The 20639-nt window shown below is 43.4% G+C and overlaps 1 long non-coding RNA gene across 3 annotated transcripts in view; it reads right to left on the bottom strand.

Moving 5' to 3' along the window:
• Window positions 1-3993: 3993 nt before the first annotated feature.
• LOC137312962 (uncharacterized) overlaps window positions 3994-20639 on the bottom strand; it is a 70826-nt gene continuing 54180 nt past the window's right edge. For all 3 annotated transcript variants that reach the window (XR_010960969.1, XR_010960968.1, XR_010960967.1), the window contains 2 exons: window positions 16481-16552; window positions 3994-5864 (listed from right to left, as the gene is read on the bottom strand). This is a non-coding gene — a long non-coding RNA (uncharacterized lncRNA). The remainder of the gene's footprint in view (window positions 5865-16480; window positions 16553-20639) is intronic.

Raw genomic sequence — 20639 nt, forward strand, 5'->3', positions numbered from 1 at the left:
TGTATTCAATGTTCTGACCAATGAAACCAAGCATGCTGAATGCCTTCTTCACCACCCTATCCACCTGTGACACCACTTTCAAGGAGCTATGAACCTGTACTCCCAGATCTCTTTGTTCTATAAATCTCCCCAACGCCCTACCATTAACGGAGTAGGTCCTGGCCCGTTGCCAGTTTCTAACTCACATAAAGACACTGTAAATATTAATATAATCACAGAAACACTGTAAACTTTAACAGACTCACACAAATACACTGTAAACATTAACAGACTGTCAGAAACACGGTAAACATCAACAGATTCAAGGAAACAGCCTGTAAACATTAACAAGTCTCACAGATACACGCAGCAAGTATTAAAATGCTGACATCTTTCCATACTAATACATTGCCAGGCACTTCCTGTAAGCAACGAATCACTCCCAGAGACCCCCAGGATGTGTTAACAAACTGACGGAAGCATCCTGTAAATATTACCGTCGATGAACAGACAACCTGTACCAACTACAACACTGCCAGAGAATTTCTGTAAAAAATCACATACTCCCATTGACTCACATATATTAACACACGGATAGATTACAGAGGTTAATATTAACACTCTCACTATGACACTCTGTACTTCATAGCCCACGGCCAGAGTCACCCTGTGAACTGTAAAACACTCCCAATGATCTCAGGAATATTAACACGCTGACAGGGACATAGGTGAATATTAACAACAATAACTCGCATTTATACAGCGCTTTAACGGAGTGAAACGTCCCGGGGCGTTTCACAGGAGCGATTCCCAAACAAAATTTGACACCGAGCCGCCGAAGGAAATATGAGGACAAGTGACCAAAAGCATCGGTAAAGAGGGAGGATTTATGAAGCGTTTTAAAGGGGGAAAGGAAGGGTGAGAGGCAGAGAGGTTTTGCGAGGGCAATTCAGAGGTCAGGCAGCTGAAGGCATGGCCGCCAATGGTGGGGCGATGAAAATCGGGGAAAGGCAAGAGGCCAGAATTGGAGAGGCGCAGAGATCTCGAAGGGTTGTCGGGAAGGTGGAGGTTACAGAGATAAAGTGGGAAGTGGACATAGATGGATTTGAAGACAAGGATGAAAGTTTTAAAATCGAGGCGTTGCTGGACCGGGAGCAAATGTAGATCAGCGAACACAGAGGGGTGATGGGAGAACGGAACTTGATAATAGTGAGAATTCCGGCAGCAGAGTTTTGGATGAGCTCAAGTTTGCAGAGGGTTCAAGGTTGGAGGCAGGCCGGGAGAGCATTGAAGTAGTTGAGTCTGGAGGTAACAAAGGCATGGATGAGGGTTTCAGCAGCAGATGAGCTGAGGCATGGGTGGAGACGGGCGATGTTACAGAAGTGGAAGTAGGCGGTCTTGGTGATGGAGAGAATATGGGGTCAGAAGTTCATCTCAGAGTCAAATAGTGTGCGAAGGTTGTAAACGATGTGGTTCAGCCTCACACATTGGCCAGGGAGAGGGATGCAGTCGGTGTCTGGGGAATGGAGTTAGTGGCAGGGACCGAAGACAATGGCTTCGGTATTCCCAACGTTTAATCGGAGGAAATTTCTGTTCAACTAATGCTGGATGACGGAGAAGCGGCCTGACAAATCAGAGGCAGTGGAGGGGTCGGGAGAGGTGGTGGGGATGTGGAGATGGGTCTCGTCAGCAGCCTGAACTGGTTCCTCCCGGACTGAGCAGTATCACTATTGCAACAACACATCATCAGTGGTGAGAAACTAACCTGTCTCACGACGGTGTAATCCGAGCTCCCGTTCAATATTAGTGTGTGAACAATCCAGCGCTGGGTGACGTTTACTTCATAATGATAGGAACAGCCGACATCGAAGGATCAAAAAGCGACATCCTTCATAGCGCTGGATCGCCACAGGCCGTCTGGAACCTGACGTTGTGTTTTCGGATGATGTCGGCGAGGGGCAGCATGAGGAGGAGAAATAGGCGGGGGCCAAGGAGAGAACAATGGGGGATTCCAGAGGTAAATGTGCGGGAGCGGGAAGAGAAGCCATTGCAGCTGATTCTCTGACTACAACTGGATAGGTGGGAATGGACCAGACGAGGACAGTCCCCCCTCGGCAAAGAGTGAGGGGAAAGAGCGAACCAAAGTCAGAAAGAGAGAGAGACACACAGTGAAAGAAGTGGTGAGAAATAGATCGGGACAGTTGAGAGAGGGTCGGAGAGAGAGAGGGGGAGAGAATTAAACAGAAACAGAGAAAAAGTGTGACACAAACTCAGACAGAGCACGAGAGAAAATGAGCATCGCACACTGGTCCAGAATGAATATATACAATCGCAAATAAGACCCGGTTCAACAGGCCCCCGTGAACCCTCTTTTTAAACCTCCTTTTAATACCTCCGTTTTATACCAATTTTTCCCCCTTTTTTAAATCCACTTTAATTTGTCATTTGAAACGTCGTTAAACCCCTTTTAATCCCTTTTAAATCTCATTTTTAAACCCGACTATTGAAGACATTTTGCCCCCTTTTTAATCCCATTTTGTGGAGAGACTGTCTTTCTCCAAACTCTCCCACTGTGGTTCTTTTTGAAACCTATCTCCTTCTCACCAAGCTTACAGTCTCTCTCTTAACATCTTTAAAAAACCCTTTTTAAAAACTCTTCAACCTCCTTTCAACCACTAAACCTCCTTAAACCGCTTATAACTATCGTTTTTAAAGCTGTTAACCTCTGAAAACAAATTTTACCACCAACCCCCTTTTTAGCTTTAACCCCCGTTTAACGTATTTAGACCTCTTTTTAACCACTTTACTATCCATTCTTATTTATTCCCTTTTAACCCTCTTTTTAACCCCCTTCATAACATTAGTCTCTTTTTCAACCCTTTTAAAGATCTTTAACATTATTCTTAATCCCCTCCTGTGAGAGAGGCAAAGCGACGCCCAGACATTGAGCACAATGGAAGTTTGCAGACAGCGGGAGGGGGCAGGGAAACTGGCCTCGGTCCGTCTCACAGGTAGTGACCTCACCGGTATTACAAAGACGACCAAACATGGCCGCCTCCAACGCTGCTGCCCCGCCTGCTCCGCATCCGACATTTTGTCCTTACCCAGAAGTGACCTCGCCACGTCGATGCCATCTCAACGTGTCCGGCGCCGGGCCCAGCGAGGCTCGGCCTGCTGCCCCGCACCCGAGTGACCGGTTGAGGAGTCACATGGTGAGGTGACGCCATCTCCCAGAGTGCAGAGCGGCCAGAACTGTGGTTCGATCGGGGATTTTCTCCGCCGCTCTGGATTGTGGGAAGGCGGAGTCAACATCGCCTCATCCGTCCAACCAGCTCGTGAAATTGGCGAAACCGCCGCCCTCCAACGGGGACCGGCACCGAAAAGAGATAGAATCGGGATTCAAACCCCGGGAGGCAACCAGGATCGCGCGTCGGATCCCTCCAACCATCTGAACACATTGCCCAACCCATAAACCCCTTCCCACACCCTCAGGCCCTTCCCCAAACACTGAACGCCTTCCCTGAACAGCTTCCCATCCACTGAAGCCCTTCCCACACTGTGAATTCCATACAGTCACAATGAAACCCTTCCCATCCCCTGAACCCCTTTTCAAACCCACGAACCCATTCTCGATACACTCAACCGCTTCTCCTCCCCTCAACATCTTCCCATCCCCGAAACCCCTTTCTACCCGCTGATATGATTCCAACCACCTGAGCATCTTCCCTAACTCCTTCACATCCCGTGAATCGCTTCCCACTCCTGAACTCCTTCCCTCCCTCTGAAACCCTGCCCCACCCCTGAACCATTTCCAATCCTCTCGACCACTTCCCCTCCTCCTGAACACCTTCCCACCAAATAAACCCCTCCCCCAGCCAATGAATCTCTGATCCCTTCCCAAACCCCTGAACATCTTTCCCACCCTCTGTATCCGTCCCCGCTCTTGAAGCAGTTCCCCACACCCTGATCCCCTTCCCCAACACCTCAACTCACAAGTATCTGCACTGAGGCATCAACTATTCAGTCTATTTATTATTGACATGGATAACACAATAGAGAGCCATTTATCCAAGTTAGCAAATGACACAAGGATTGATGGCATAGCAAGTCGTGTGCACGGGAGCAGAAAATTACAAAGAGACATTTGTAGATTAAGTGAGTGGGCAAAACTGTGGCAGATGAACATCAAAGCAGTTAACTGTGAGGTCATCCATTTTGGACCAGCAGTGTCGATCCGTGGATGTCATTCCCTTGAGAATAGAAGATTCTAATTCGAACAGAAGATCTAATTGAAGCGTTTAAGATGATGGAGAGGAAATGTTTCCTCTGGTGGGGGAGTGCAGAACAACGGGAATAACCTTAAAATTCGAGCCGGTCCGTTCACGGATGATGTCAGATAGAAATTCTTCACACAAAGGGCAGTGCAAATCTGGAACTCTCGCCCCCAAAAGTTGTTGAGGCTGGGGATTCATTGAAAATTCCAAAACTGAGATTTATATACTTTTGTTAGGCACGGGTATTATGAGTTAGGCACGGGTAGATGGAGTTAAGATTCAGATCAGCCATGATCGAATTGATCGAAACAGGCTCGAGGAGTTGAATGGTCTGCTCTTGTTCCTAAGTTCCTATGTCGCTATTTTCCCATATTCCTACGTAACTATGTTCCAATGGAGGAGGGGTGGAAGTCATTACCCCAACGGTCAGTGTTGGGCCCACATCTCCGCTCCCTATATATCGACTATTCGGATTTGGGAAAAGGGAGCACAATCGGAACATTTGCTGATGACACAAAATTAGGAGATTAAAGAACCAGTAACGGAAATATAAATGAGTTCAGGAAGACATTGATGGTTTGTTGAATGGATTAACAGGTGGCAGATGCCGTTTAATGTGGAGAAGTATGAAGCACATTGAATAATGGTCCGGCAACGCCACGAATTTAAATTTCCCATCCTCGTGTTAAAATCCTTCCAGGGCCTCGCCCTCCCTATCTCTGTATCCTCCTCCAGCCCGACAACTACCCTGCCCCCACCCCAGATCTCTGCACTCCTCCAATTCTTGCCTCTTGTGCATTCCCGATTTTCATCACTCCACCATTGGCGGCCGCGCCTTCAGCTTCCTAGGCCGTAACCTCTGGAATTCCCTCCCTAAAGCTCTCCGCCTCTCTACCTCTGTCTCCTCCTTTAAGACGTTCCTTCAAATCTACCTCTTGGACCAAGCTTTTAGTTAACTGTCCTAATGCCTCCTTATGTGGCTCGGTTTCAAACTCTGTCTGATAACGTTCCTGTAATGCGACTTGGGACGTTTTACTCCGTTAAATGTGCTATATAAATCCAAGTTGTTGTCGATTATAGATATAGAATCATAGAATCAAAGAATGGTTACAGCACAGAAAGAGGCTATTCGGCCCATCTAGTCCTTTCCTGCTCTTTGTAAGTGCAATCCATTCAGTCACATTCTCCTGCGCTTTCCTCGTAACACTGATAATTATTCCCTTCAAGTATTTATCCAATTCATTTTTGAAAGTCACGATTGAATTTGCTTCCGCCAGTCTTTCAGACAGGTCATTCCAGATCACAAATACTCGCTGTGTAAAAAAGTTTTTCCTCATGTCACCTTTGGTTCTTTTGCCAATCGCCTTAAATCTGTGTCCAATGGGAACAGTTCCTCTTTATTTACTGAATTAACCCGTCATGATTTTGGATACTTACAATTTCCTCTGACCCTTCCGTGCTCGAAGAAGAACAATCCCAGCTTCTCTAGTCCATCCACGTAGCGAAAGTCCCTCACCCAGGAACCATTCGAGTAAATGGTTTCTGCATCCTCTCTAAGGCCTTCACATCCTTCTAAAAGCGCGGTGCCCAGGATTAGACACAATCCTCCAGCTGTGGCGGAACCAGTGTTTTATAAAGGTTGAAAATAACTTCCTTGTTGTTGTACTCTGTGCCTCTATTTACAAAGCCCTGGAACCCGTATGCATTTTTAATCGCTTCCTCTTTCTATTCTGCAACCTTCAAAGGTTTGTCCATAAATCCCACCAGGTCTCCCTCAACATGAACCACCTTCAGTATTGTACATTTTCGTTTATATTGCATCTCCTCGTCATCCAGGGAGCTCTGCCTTTCGTAGCCCCATCTTTCCCCCTCTTGAGAATGTACCTAGACTGTACCCTAACTATCTCCGCTTTAAAGGCTGCCCATTGTTCTATTACAGTTTCTCCTGCCAATCTTTGACACCAATTTCCCAGGGCCAGATCCGTTCTCAACTCACCAAAATTGGCGCACATCCAATTAAGTTTTTTTAGTCGAGATTGTTCCTTGTCATTTTCCATCACGAATCTAATCCTTAGGATATTATGATCACTGTTCCCTTAATGTTCCCCAATGACACTTGTTCCACTTAACCCAGCTCATTCCCAGAAACAGATCCAGCAAGGCCTCCTTCTTCCTTGGGCCAGAAACATACTTATCAGGGAAATTCTACTGAACACACTTCAAAAATTCTTCACTCTCTCTGCCCTTTATACTATTACTATCCCAGTCTATATTAGGATAGTTGAAGTCCCCAGTTATCACAAGTCTGCAGTTCTTGCTGTTCTCTGTAATTTCCCTGCAAATTTGCTCCTCTATATCCTTCCCAAAATAGGGTGGCATACAGAGTACACCGAGTACTGTAATGGCACCTCTATTGTTTCTTAACACTAACCAAATAGATTCTATCAAGGAAATCCTCTCTCTCCAGCACTGCAAATTTCTCCTTAAACAATAATGCCACCAGCCTCCCGCACCACCCCCACTCCCCACCCCGCCTCCTTTTTTTCGTTCCCTTTCTTTCTGAACACCTTGTATCCAGGAATATTTTGCACCTAATCCTGCCCTTTTATGAGCCAGGTCTCTGTTATCGCCACGACAACATATTCCCATGTGGCTTTTTGCGCCTGCAGCTCACCTACCTTATTTACCATGCTTGGTGCGTTTACACACATGCACTCTAAACCTACCTTAGACCTTCTCGTATTCTCACTTAGTCTGATCCCACCTAATAATTTATTATTTTTTACTTTAGTCTCTCACAATCCTTTGTGGACTTTGTTTCTGCTTTCAAAATCTACATCCTGATGCCCATCTCCATGACCTGTTCATCAATATTACAGAGTTTTTCATTAAGTATAAACAGCAAACAATTTAATGTTTTATCGTTATATTTCAATTCATCATTTGTATTATTTAAAATATTAAGTATGAATCAAATGGCCTCTCTTTAAAACCAAACAACATGTATATAACCTGAGGCAGCATTTCTACAATTTAACAGAGCATATTTATCTCTCAAAACTATATATATATATATATATATATATGTGTGTGTGTGTGTGTGTGTGTGTGTGTGTGCGTGTGTGTGCATGCAGTTTTTACTTATTAAAGTGACATTCTTGTAATCGAAAGCAGCCATTTTTACACACGATATCCATCATTTAAACCAGCTTGTGGCAATTGATCTCTATCATTTAATTTGAAAATACTTGTTCTAGTGTTTCTTATTCTTTATATGCCCATGTTCAAGTTCATAGGACACTTACCAGTTCAATGGGAGTAAGGAGAGATTGGATGACTTGAAAATGGAGATTTAATCTTTATTGCCTCAAATTATATCCTGCCCTTTCACCGAGCTCAGTTTGTAGTTCTATCACCTCTGAGTCAGTAGGTCGTGGGTTCATTCCCCACTCGATAGACTTAAGCCCATGATCCAGGTTGACACTCCTGGTGCCAGTACCGAGGGAGTGACGCACTGTCGGAGGTGCCGTCTTTCGAATGAGACGTTAAACCGAGGCCCTATTTGTCCTCTCAAGTGGACGTAAAAGATCCCACGGACACCGTTGAAAGAAGAGCAGGGGGAGTTCTCCCTGGTGTCCTGGGACAATATGTACCCCTCAACCTACATCACTTTAAATAGATTATCTGATCATTCTCGCATTGCTGCTTGTGGGACCTTGCTCTGTGCAAATTGACTGCCGCGTTTCCTACATTACAACCATAACTCCGTTCATTGGCTATAAAGCGCATTCGGACGCCCTGAGGACGTGAAAGTGGCTATAAAATGCAAATCTTTCTTTCACCTGAAAAATGTGATTTTTCCTTCGAACTTGTTCAACAGTTTCTCACCGAAATATCTCGGGATTTTCTCTCTGCTTCGTGCCTTTGGGATCATGGGCAGGTTGTCAATTTGGCAGGATGTGACTCGTGGTGTCTCACAGTGATCTCTCTTGGGGCCTCAACTATTCACTGTATTTATTTGCGACTTACATGACGGGATAGAGAGCCTCATATCCAAATTTGTCGATGACAATTATATAGGCAGCATTGTAAGCAGTGTAGATGGAAGCATAACATTACAGAGAGATATTCATAGATTAATTGAATGGGCAAAATTGTGGCAAATGGATTTCATTGTAAGCAAGTGTGAGCTCATCAACTTTGGACCTAAAATGGATCGATCAGAGCACTTTCTAAATGGTGAAACGCTGGGAACATTGAAGGGCCAAAGATACTTTGTACATAGATTATTGAAATGTTATGGACAGGTACAGAAAATAATCAAAAGGGGTGTTGGAAGTGCTGGCCTTTATATCTGGAGGACTAGAATACAGGTGGCAGAAGTTATCCAACAACTATACAAAGCCCATGTTGGACCCCTCCTGAAAACTGTAATCAATTCTGTGCTGCACACATTAGGAAAGATATATTGGCCTTGGAGGGAGTGCAGTGTAGATTTATTAGAATGATGCCTGGATTCCAACGGTTAAATTACGAGGAGACATTACACGAACTACGGTTGTATTCCATGGAATTTGAGTGATTTGCTCGAAATTTTCAAGATATTAAGGGGAATTGATTGGATAGAAAGAGAGAAACTATTTCCGCTTGTTCACGAGTCTGGGGCTTGGGGACATAGCCTAAAAATTAGAGCCATGATTTTCAGGAGTGAAGTTAGGAAATATTTCTACACGCAAAGGCTGGTAGAAGTTTGGAACCCTCTTCCATAGACAGCAGTTGATGCCAGCTCAATTGTTAATTTAAAATCTGAGATTGATAGATTTTTGTTAACCTTAGGTATTAAGTGATATGGGGCTAAGGAGGGCATATGGAGTTACGGCACAGATCAGCCATTATCTTATTGAATGGTGGAACAGATTCGAGGGATTAAATGGCCACCTCCTGTCCCTATGCAACACATTTATAAATCATTGTTTTCGGCCGCGGCTGGAGTACTGTGTCCAATTCTTGGGCACCACACTTTAGGAAGGATGTGAAAGCCTTGGAGAGGTTCCAGATGAGATTGACTGGTATAGTTTCAGGAATGAGGCAGCTCAGCTACGTAGAGAGACTGGAGAAATTAGAATTGTTCTCCTTAGAGCAGAAAAGGTTAATGGGAGATTTATTGGCGGTCTTCACATTTACAAGGGGTTTTGCTATAGTTCGGAAGGAGAAATTGTTTCAACTGGCAGGAAGGCCGCTAACCAGAGGACACAGATTTAAATAATTGGCCAAAGAAGCAGAGAGGCGAGATGATGAGGAATTTCGTTTCTGCAGCGAATTGTTTTGTTCTGGAATGCACTGCACGAAAGGGTGGAGGAAGCAGATTCATTGGTGACTTTTAAAAGGGAAATGGATAAATACTTGACGGGGAGAAAGTTGCATTGCTATGGGAAATGAGCAGGGGACTGGGACTAATTGGATAACTCTTTTAAAGAGCAGACACAGGCACGATGGTCTGAATGGCTTCTCCCTGTGCTTTCAGACTCATCAAACGCTGCAGTGTGATACTTCGTGCTACCAGAAGATGGCACCTTTGTCTAAAATATTCTCCCTTCCCCCCAGTGGACTGTTGGTGAAATGCAGCTAATTTTACATTTCACAGTAATTCTGGTAACATTCGTGATTCACTTGACATTGAACTTTCCTTTTCCCTCCTCCCACGCCATGCACATACCGACTGTCGCTGAGGGACGGGCTCCACAGACCCAGGCTGCCTCACTGATACTTCACACCAAGAAATTTATCTCCTATGTCACAGGGGACACTGGTTGTCAGCACCTGACAGTAGCGGAACATTTGGATAAACATAATTTAATAGGACAAAGTCAGCATGGCATTACGAAGGGGAAGTCATGTCTGACAAATTTGCTTGAGTTCTTTGAGGATATAACGTACAGAATGGATAAAGGGGAACCAGTGGATGTAGTGTATTTAGACATCAAGAAGGCATTCGACAAGGTGCCACATGAAAGATTATTGCTCAAGATAAAGAATCACTGGATTGGGGGTAATATTCTGGCATGGGTGGAGGATTGGTTATCTAACAGGAAGCTGAGAGTTGGAATAAATGGTACATTCTCGGACTGGCAACCAGTAGCCAGTGGTCATAGAGTCATAGAGTCATAGAGTTATACAGCACGGATAGAGGTCCTTCGGCCCATCGTGTCCGCGCCGGCCATCAAGCCCTGTCTAAACCAATCCCATATTCCAGCATTTGGTCCGTAGCCTTGTATGCTATGGCATTTCAAGTGCTCATCCAAATGCTTCTGGAATGTTGTGAGGGTTCCTGCCTCCACAACCCTTTCAGGCAGTCAGTTCCAGACTCCAACCACCCTCTGGGTGAAAAAGTTCGTTCTCAAATCCCCTCTAAACCTCCCGCCTTTTACCTTGAATCTATGCCCCCTTGTTATAGAACCCTCAACGAAGGAAAAAAGCTACTTAGTATCCATCCTATCTGTGCCCCTCATAATTTTGTACACCTCAATCATGTCCCCCCTCAGCCTCCTCTGCTCCAAGGAAAACAAACCCAATCTTCCCAGTCTCTCATCATAGCTGAAGCGCAGGGGTCGGTGCTGGGTCCCCAACTCTTTACAATCTATATTAACGATTTGGAGAAGGGGACCGAGTGTAACATGTCAACGTTTGCAGATGATACAAAGATGGGAGGGAAAGTAGAGAGTGAGGTGGACATAAAAAACCTACAAGGGGATATAGACAGGCTGGGTGAGTGGGCGGAGATTTGGCAGATGCAATACAATATTGGAAAATGTGAGGTTATGCACTTTGGCAGGAAAAATCGGAGAGCAAGTTATCATCTCAATGGCGAGAAACTGGAAAGTATTGCAGTGCAAAGGGATCTGGGGGTCCTAGTGCAAGAAAATCAAAAGGTTAGTATGCAGGTGCAGCAAGTGATCAAGAAGGCCAACGGAATGTTGGCTTTTATTGCTAGGTGGATAGAATATAAAAACAGGGAGGTATTGCTGCAGTTATATAAGGTATTAGTGAGACCGCACCTGGAATACAGCATACAGTTTTGGTGTCCATACTTAAGAAAAGACATACTTGCTCTCGAGGCAGTACAAAGAAGGTTCACTCGGTTAATCCCGGGGATGAGGGGGCGGACATATGAGGAGAAGTTGAGTAGATTGGGACTCTACTCATTGGAGTTCAGAAGAATGAGAGGCGATCTTCTTGAAACATATAAGATTGTGAACGGGCTTGATCGGGTGGATGCGGTAAGGATGTTCCCAAGGATGGGTGAAACTAGAACGAGGGGGCATAATCTTAGAATAAGGGGCTGCTCTTTCAAAATGAGATGAGGAGAAATTTCTTCACTCAGAGGGTGGTAGGTCTGTGCAATTTGCTGCCCCAGGAAGCTGTGGAAGCTACATCATTAAATAAATTTAAAACAGAAATAGACAGTTTCCTAGAAGTAAAGGGAATTAGGAGTTACGGGAAGCGGGCAAAAAATTGGACATGATTTTAGATTTGAGGTTAGGACCAGGTCAGCCATGATCTTATTGAATGGCGGAGCAGGCTCCAGTGGCCGATTGGCCCACTCCTGCTCCTATTTCTTATGTTCTTATGTTCTTATGTTTCCAGCAGCGGTCACTGCTGACAAGGAGTGGTGGAGAGAGAGAGAGACAGACAGACAGAAAGGAGAGGGATGGAGAGATACAAGGTGAGAAAGGGAAAGAAGGAGAGATAGACAGACATACATACACGGAGACAGGGATAGAGAGAGAGAGTGGGGTCGACAGAGAGAGAGAGAGAGAGAGTTGGTGACAGAGAGAGAGGGAGAGAATATAAGATCATAAGGACATAAGAAATAGCAGCTGGAGTAGGCCATTCGGTCCCGCGAGCCTGCTGCTCCATTCAATCAGATCATGGCCGATCTTCTACTTCAACTCCTCAACGACTGAGCATCCACAGCCCTCTGTGGGAGAGAATTCAATGGTTCACAACCATCTGAGCGACGAAATTCCTCCTCATCTCCGTTTTAAATGGCCGACCAGTTATCCTGCGACTATGCCCCGAGTTCTAGACTCTGCAGCCAATGGAAACAACCTCTCAGCATCTACGGGGAAGAGGAAGCGATAGGTAGAAGAAGAGGCAGGGGGATGGAAAAAGAACGAGAGACTGATGAACACACAGACACAGAGTGACAGAGAGAGACAGACAGGGAGAGAGCTAGAAAGAGAGGGAGAGTGAGAGAGGGGGAGAAGGCAAGAGAGAGTAGGAGAGGGAGGGACGGGAGAGAGATAAAGAAACGAAGAGACTTAGAGAGACGGAAAGAGATAAAATGACAGAGAGAGAGAGAGGGGCAGAGGGAGACAGAGAGGCAAAGAGAGAAAGAGAGGGAGAGAGACGGATATAGAGTCATATACAGAGACAGAGAGAGAGAGACAGATAGACAGGGAGACATACAAAGAGACATAAAGAGACAAGGCGAGAGGCCAATTGATAAAGAGAGAGAGAGAGAGAGACACACACACACACACAGAAAGGAATTGGGACAGAGAGAGAGACAGAGAGAGAGGAACAAAGATAAAGAGACAGAGAGAGTCTCGAGAGGGAAGGGGAAAGAGATACAGAGAGACAGACAGAGAGAGACTGTGCAGGTTGAGGAAACAAATCTGTAATGATCAACAGAAAATGAAAGGAGAGAGTGAGAGAAAGATAGAGAGAGACAGATAGCGAGAGACAGAGAGACAGAGAAAGAGAGACACAGAGCAGGGAGGGAGCAAACGGGCAGACAGTGATAGAGGAAAAGACAAAAATGACACAAAGAGTGACAGAGAGCGAGCAGAGGAGAGTGAAGCAGAGAGAGAGACATAGTTGGAGAGTGGAGCAACGAGATAGGTTGATAGAGAGACCAATTAACCCGTCACATTACCACGCCCTTTCCCCCGTAGCCCTGCATTTTTTTTTCCTTTCAATTACTTATCCAGTTCCCTTTTCAAGGCCATGATGGAATTTGCCTCCACCATCCCCTCGGGCAGTGCATTCTAGATCCTAACCTAAATAAAAATCCTCATGTCACTTTTGGTTCATTTGCAAATCACCTAAAATCTCTCTCCTTTGGTTCTTGACCCTTCCGCCAGTTTCTCTCCATCTACTCTGTCTCGACCCTTCATGATTTTGAAAACCTCTATCAAATCTCCTCGCAACTATCTCTGTTCCAAGGAAAATAACCCCAGCTTCTGCAGTCTATCCACGTAACTAAAACTCCTCATCACTGGAATCAATCAAAAAATCTCTTATGCACCCTCTGCCCATGAGTAGATCTCCTGTATGGTCCCTAATCGGACCCACCACTCCTGGTACTACCCTTTTACAGTTTACATGCCTGCAGTAGACTTTTGGATTCCCTATTATGTTTGTCGCCAGTCTATTCTCATGCTCTCTCTCTTTCCCTCTTTGCCCCATTTATTTCCATTTTCACTTCCCCTCTGAACAATCGATATTCTAATTGGCTCTCACTTGTTTTATCAACCTGACATCTGTCATATGCTCCAATTTTCCGTTTCATTTTACTCTCTATCTCTTCTGTCAGTCAGGGAGCTCTGGCTTTAATTGCCTGCAGGGAATGTGCCTATACTGTACACGAAACACTTCCTCCTTAAAGTCCGCCCACTGTTCAATTACAGTTTTGACTGCCAATCGTTGATTCCAATTTACCCAGGTCAGATCTGTTCTCATCCCATTGAAATTGACCCTCCTCCAATTGAGTATTTGCACTTTAGAGATGTCTGTGTCCTTTTCCATAGCTATTCTAATCCTATGATCGCTGCTCCCTCAATGCTCCCCCACTGACACTTGCTCCACTTGGCCAACCTCATTCCCCAGAACTAAGTCCAGTAATATCTCCTTCCGAGTCGGGCTGGAATCATACCGTTTAAGAAATTTATCCTGAATACATTTCAAAAATTCCTCCACCTGTGTGCCCTTTATATTTTTACTATCCCAGTCTATGTTAGGATGGTTGAAGTCCCCCGTTATCACTGCTCTCTGGCTTTTGCAACTCCCTGGAATTTCCGTGCAAATGTGCTCCTCTATTTCCTTCACACTGGTTGGTGGCCGAAAGAACAAACCCAGGAGTGCAATGGGACCTCTTTATTTCTTTACTCCCTGACGCCCCCACGCCCTCCCAGGACATCCTCTCTCTCCAGTCCTGCAATATTCTCCTTGGGTGTCAGTGCGATTTCAGCTGCGATGGTTGATAGGGTCAGGTCGTTGGATTCAAAATCCATTGGGCTTTCCCAGGCAGATTCTAACCCTGCTCGCAGCGGATCTTCTCATTTGTTCGAAACCTGTTATTTTTCTTTCGTCCTTTCCCCCTGGAGACCACTGGTTCTGAAACTGCTCAGAATTCTCTCCAATACATTTTATTCCCTAGTCAGTGGCCCTGTGGCTAAATGCACAAGGCGTCTGACTTTGGTATGAATCGTCTTTTTATTGGAAGATTATATGTTGGAGCCCTGCCGTAGTAGTTTTAGACACAGAACGTAACGTTTTCCTACGTGTTCCGAATGTGTTTTACACCTGACCATTTCTAACTCAAAGTCTTCAGTCTGTCCGGCATCTGTGCATCCCGTGGAGAGAGAGGATCTCCCATTGAAGTTTACTTACAGAATTTTACTCTCCATTTTCAACATTGTCAAATTCCCATTCCCTCGAAGAACGAATCCAAGCAGAAGGAAGGAATAACTTGAATTACAGAGAATGTTCAGCATAGAAACAAGCCATTCGGCCCAACTGATCTATGCCTGTGTTTATGCTCCACACGAGCCTCCTCCTAAATGTCTTCATCTAATCCTATCAGTATCACTTTGTATTCCCTTCTCCTTCAGTGATTGAGGGAGAGGTTTTAAATATGTTTTATGGATGCTCTTGATCGGCCGGTCTGCCCACTTAAGGCCGGGTTTGGAACAAATCCAACCTCTCAGCAAGGACTGTGTTTGAAAACCCCACATCCATTTTAATTAAGACCTTCAGATCCGTAGTGGCCGAAGTTTAGACTCTCTGTGACACCCGGCCTCTTGCTGAAGTTTCTTTTGAGTTCTGCACGTCGACTTTTCAGAATTCACTATAAAATTACAGAGAATTTACAGCACACAAACAAGGCCTTTCGGCCCAACAGGTCCATGCCATGGTTTATGCTTCACACGGGCCTCCTCCCATCCTACTTCATCTCACTCTATCATCATATCCTTACATTCCTTTCTCCCTCATGTACTTATCTAGCTTCCCCTTCAATGCATCTATGTTATTCAGCTCAACTACTCCTTGTGCTAACAAGCTCTACATTCTAACCACTCTCTCGGTAAAGAAGTTTCTCTTGAATTCCTATTGGTTTACGGCTGAATTTCTGATGTTTTTGCATCCTAGTTTTGGTCTCCCCCACGTGTGGAAACATGCTCCCTCCGTCTACCCAAGACAACACATTCATCATTTTAAAGACCTCTATAAGGTCAACTCTCAAACTTCACTTGTTTAGAAAAATGCACCACAGTCTGTTCAGTCTTTCCTGATAGTTATACTGTCTCAGTTCTGGTATCATCATTGTAAATCTTTATTTGCACTTTTTCCAGTGCCTCGACAGGATTTTTGTAACATGGGGACCACAACTGTGCTCAGTAATCCAAGTGAGGTCTATCCAAAGTGCAATATCAGTTTAACATGAGTTCTCTGCTTTTGAATTGGATTCTTCTAGAAATTAATCCCAGTGCTTTGTTTGTACTTTCTCTGTCCTTTTTGACCTGCCTAGGCCCTAAGCTCTGGAATGCCCTTCCTAAACTTCTCCGTGTCTCTACCTTTCTCTCTTCCTTAAGGACGCTCCTTTAAACCTACCTATTCGACCAGGCATTTGGTCACCAATCTCCTTATGTGGCTCCTTTTCAAATTTCGTTTGGTAAAACTCCTGTGCAGTGCCTTGGAACGTGCCACTCACTCACCTGACGAAGGGAATAATCTCCGAAAGCTTGTGATTTTAAAATAAAATTGTTGGACTATAACCTGGTGTTGTAAGATTCCTTACATTTGGAACGTTAAATGTTTTGTTGTTGCATTGCCATATTTAATTCTAATGAATCTATATTGCTCGGACTCTTTGTGTTTCTATGCCATTTAGACACTTATTTTCCAAGGATGATTCTGTTCTGACAAGGAATGGGAAAGTTTACCTGTGCCGTGTGCTCTTTGCTGCGGGCTTCAGTTGCAGTTCTGCCCCTGTGGACACTTGAGCTCCCCAAGACCTGGTAGGACAGAAACACGTGCATTCATTGCAAAAATGTGCAACATGAGCTTGAAACATTTGTTATTGCTACAACATTATGTAACAAATGCCTGGAACTCCTGCAATCGCTACAACAATGTGCGACATAGGCCTGAGACATCTCTATTCATTGCAAAAATCTCAACAAAATGGTGTAACATGGACCAAAAACACCAGTAGTCTCTGCAGCAATATATGAAATAGGCCTGAAACATTTCTAACCTCTGCAATATTCTACAACACGCCAGAAACATCTCTGATCTCAGCAACAAGTGTAAAGTAAGCCTGAAGCACATCTATTAATTACAGAAATGTGCAACATTGACCTGAAACATCATTAATCTTCGCAGCAATGTATAACATGGGCCAGAAGCATCTGTAATCGCTGCAACATTGCGCAGCATAGGCCCGATAATTCTCTAATCTCTACCACAATGAGTATCCACATCTCTGATCTCAACCACAATGGGTCTGGAACATCTCTAATCTCTTCAACAATTTGTCCATATGCCTGATACATTTCTAATCTCTACAACAATGTATATAATAGACCTGGAACAACTCTAATTTTGAGAAAAATGCGTAACATTGGCCTGAAACATCTGCAATTGCTACAAAAATGCGTAACATAGGCATGACACAGCTGTAATCGCTATAACAATGTGCAGCATAAGCCTGAAACGTGTCTAATCTCTGCAACAAAGTATAATATAAGCTTGACACATTTTTAATTTCTACAACAAGGTATATCATACGCCTGAAACTTCATTAATCTCGACAACAATTTATAAGATAAGCTTGAAGGATCGTTAATCTCAACAACAAGGTATAAAATAGGCCTGAAATATCGCTAATCTCTACAATAATGTATAAAATAGGCCTGAAACATGTGCAATCTCTACGTAAATCTACAAAATAAGCCTGAAACACCTCTAATCTCAGCAACAGTTTGTATCATCAAGCTGAAACATCTCTAATCTCTGCAACAATCTGTAACATAGGCCTAAAACACCTCAGCTCATTGCAAAAATAAGCAACATAGACATGAAACATTGTAATCTTTACAACAATGTGTAACATGGACCTGAAATATTTGTCGCTTAAAGAACAATTTGTAACACAAGACTGGAACATATCTAGTCTCTGCATTAATGTATAACATAAACAGGAAACATTTCAAATCTCTACAACAATGTCTAACTTCAGGCTGAAACACCTTCAATCTCCACAATAATGTGTAACATAGGCATGAAACAAATGTAATATCTACATCAATGTGTAACATAGGCCTAACTACCTCTATTCATTGCAAAAAAATGTGTAACATGGGCCTGAAACATGTATCATCTGTACAACATTATGTAACGAAAGCCTGGAACATCTGCAAACGCTACAACGATGTGCAACATAGGCCTGAAACATCTCTATTCATTGCAAAAATCTCCACAAAAATGTGTAAAATGGGCCAGAAACACAAATAGTCTCTGCAGCAATATATGAATTATGCCTGAAACATCTCTAATCGTTGCAGCAATGTATAAAATAGGGCAGAAATATCACTAATCTCTACAACAATGTGTAACATAGGCCTGAAACACATATATTAATTGCAGAAATGTGCAACGTAGAACTGAAACATCTGAAATCTTTACAACAATGCATAACATGGGCCTAAAAATCTCTAAAAGCCACGACAACAATGAGTAACTTGGGTCTGAAACATATCTAATCTCTACAACGATATGTAAGATAGGCCCGAATCATCTCTAATCTCTGCAACAATGTACAAAATAGACCTGGAACATCTCTAATTTCTAGAAAAATGCGTAATATAGGCCTGAAACATCTGCAATCTCTGGGACAATGCGTAACATAGGCCTCAAACATCTGCAATCTCTGGGACAATGTGTGACATAGGCATGGGACAACTGTAATCGCTAGAACAATGTGCAGCATACGCTTGAAAATGTCTAATCTCTAAAACAAGCTGCAACATAGGCCTGAAACACCTGTAATCGCTACAAGAATGTAAAGCATCGGCACGAAAAATGTATAATCGCTTCAACAATGTGTAACATAGGCTTGAAACATTTGTAATCTCTCCGGCAATGTATATCGTGAGCCTGAAAGATCTCTAATCTCTACATCAATATATAAAATAGCCTTGAAACATCACTAATCTCCACAACAATGTATAACACGGGAATGAAACATCACTAATCTCGACAAGAACGTATAACAGGGGAATGAAACATCACTAATCTCTGCACTAACGTATAACACGGCAATGAAACATCACTAATCTCTACAAAAATGTATAAACTGGAATGAAACATCACTAATTTCTACAACAATGTATGACACGGGAATGAAACATCATTAATCCAAACAACTATGCATAAGATAGGCCTGAAACTCTGCAACAATGCAATACATAAGCCTGAATCAAATCTAACCTCCACAACAACCTCCACAATAGACAAGAAACATCGGTAATTTTTGCTATAATGTGTGATATGGGACTGAAACGTCTTTAATTTCTGCAACAGCATGTATCGTAGTCCCGAAATGCCTCTATTCACTGCAAAAATGTGCAACAAGGGCCTCAAACATATGTCATCTCCACAACATGATGTAACAAAGGCCTGGAACATCTGCGATGGGTACAACAATATGTAACATGGGTCTGTGACATCTCCAGTCTCTGCAGCAATATATGAAATAGGCCGGAAACATCTCCAATGCTACAACAATGTGTAGCTCTAATATATACAACAATATGCAACATGGGTTGGAGCAACTCTAATCTCCACAACATTGTATAACATGGGCCTGAAACATCTCCAGTCTCTGGAACTATATATAACAAAGGACTAAATCATCTCTGCTCATTGCAAAATTGTGCAACAGAGACCTCAAACATCTGTAATCTTCGCAACAGTGTGTAAGATAGGCCTGAAACATCTCTAATTTCTGAAACAATGTATCACATCGGCCAGAAAGAGCTCCAATCTCTGTAACGATGTGGAACACAAGCCCAAACCAGCACTTTTCATTGCAAAAATGTGCAACGCAGACCTGAAATAACTGTTACCTTCGCAACAATGTATAACATGGGCCTGAAACATCTGTCTTCGATACAACTATGGTAATACAGGCCTGAAACATCTGTACTCGCTAAAGCAAGGTGAAATATCGAACTGAAGCAGCTATAATCTCTTTTACAATGTGAACGATAGGCCTGGAACATCTGTAATCTCTATAACAACCCGTAACATAGGTTTGAATCATCTGTAATCTATGCAAAAATGCATAACGTAGGCCTGAGACATTTTTAATATCTACAACATTGTATAAAATTTACCTGGAACCCCTCTAATCTCGACAACAAAGCGTAACAAAGGCCTGAAAAACTCTAATCTTTACAACAATGTAAAAATAGACCTGGAACGTCTCTAATCTGTACAAAGATGCACAACATCGGCTTGAAACATCTGCAATCCCAACAACAATGTATCACATGAGCTTGAAACATTTCTAATCTCTACAACAATGTGTAATATAGGCCTGAAACAGGTTATCTGTGCAACAACGTGCAACACAGGCTGCAACGTTTGTAATCGCTACTGCAATGTACAGCGTCGGCCTGATAGATGTCTGATCTCTATTACAATGTCTAAAGTCGGCTTTAAACATCGTCAATCTCTACAATAATGTGTAACATGGGCCTGAAACATCTGCAATCTCTTCAAAATCTTTTAACATGGGCCTCAAACATCTCAAAGCTCTAAAACAATCTATAACATCGACTGGATACATTTCTAATCTCGGAAAATGTCTAACATAAGGCTGAAACATCTCCAATCTCTGAATCATTGGATAGCATAGGTCTAAAACATGTCTAATCTCTTCAATAATGTATAACATAGGCCTGAAATATCTTTAATCTCTACATCAATGATTAGCATTGGCCTAAAACATATCTAACCTCAGCAATAATGTGTAACATCGGCCTGAAACATCTCTAATCTCTCCAACAATGTGTTACATAGTATTACAACATATAA

The sequence above is a fragment of the Heptranchias perlo genome, unplaced genomic scaffold (genome assembly GCF_035084215.1).
Source record: "Heptranchias perlo isolate sHepPer1 unplaced genomic scaffold, sHepPer1.hap1 HAP1_SCAFFOLD_44, whole genome shotgun sequence".
Taxonomy (NCBI): Eukaryota; Metazoa; Chordata; class Chondrichthyes; order Hexanchiformes; family Hexanchidae; genus Heptranchias; species Heptranchias perlo.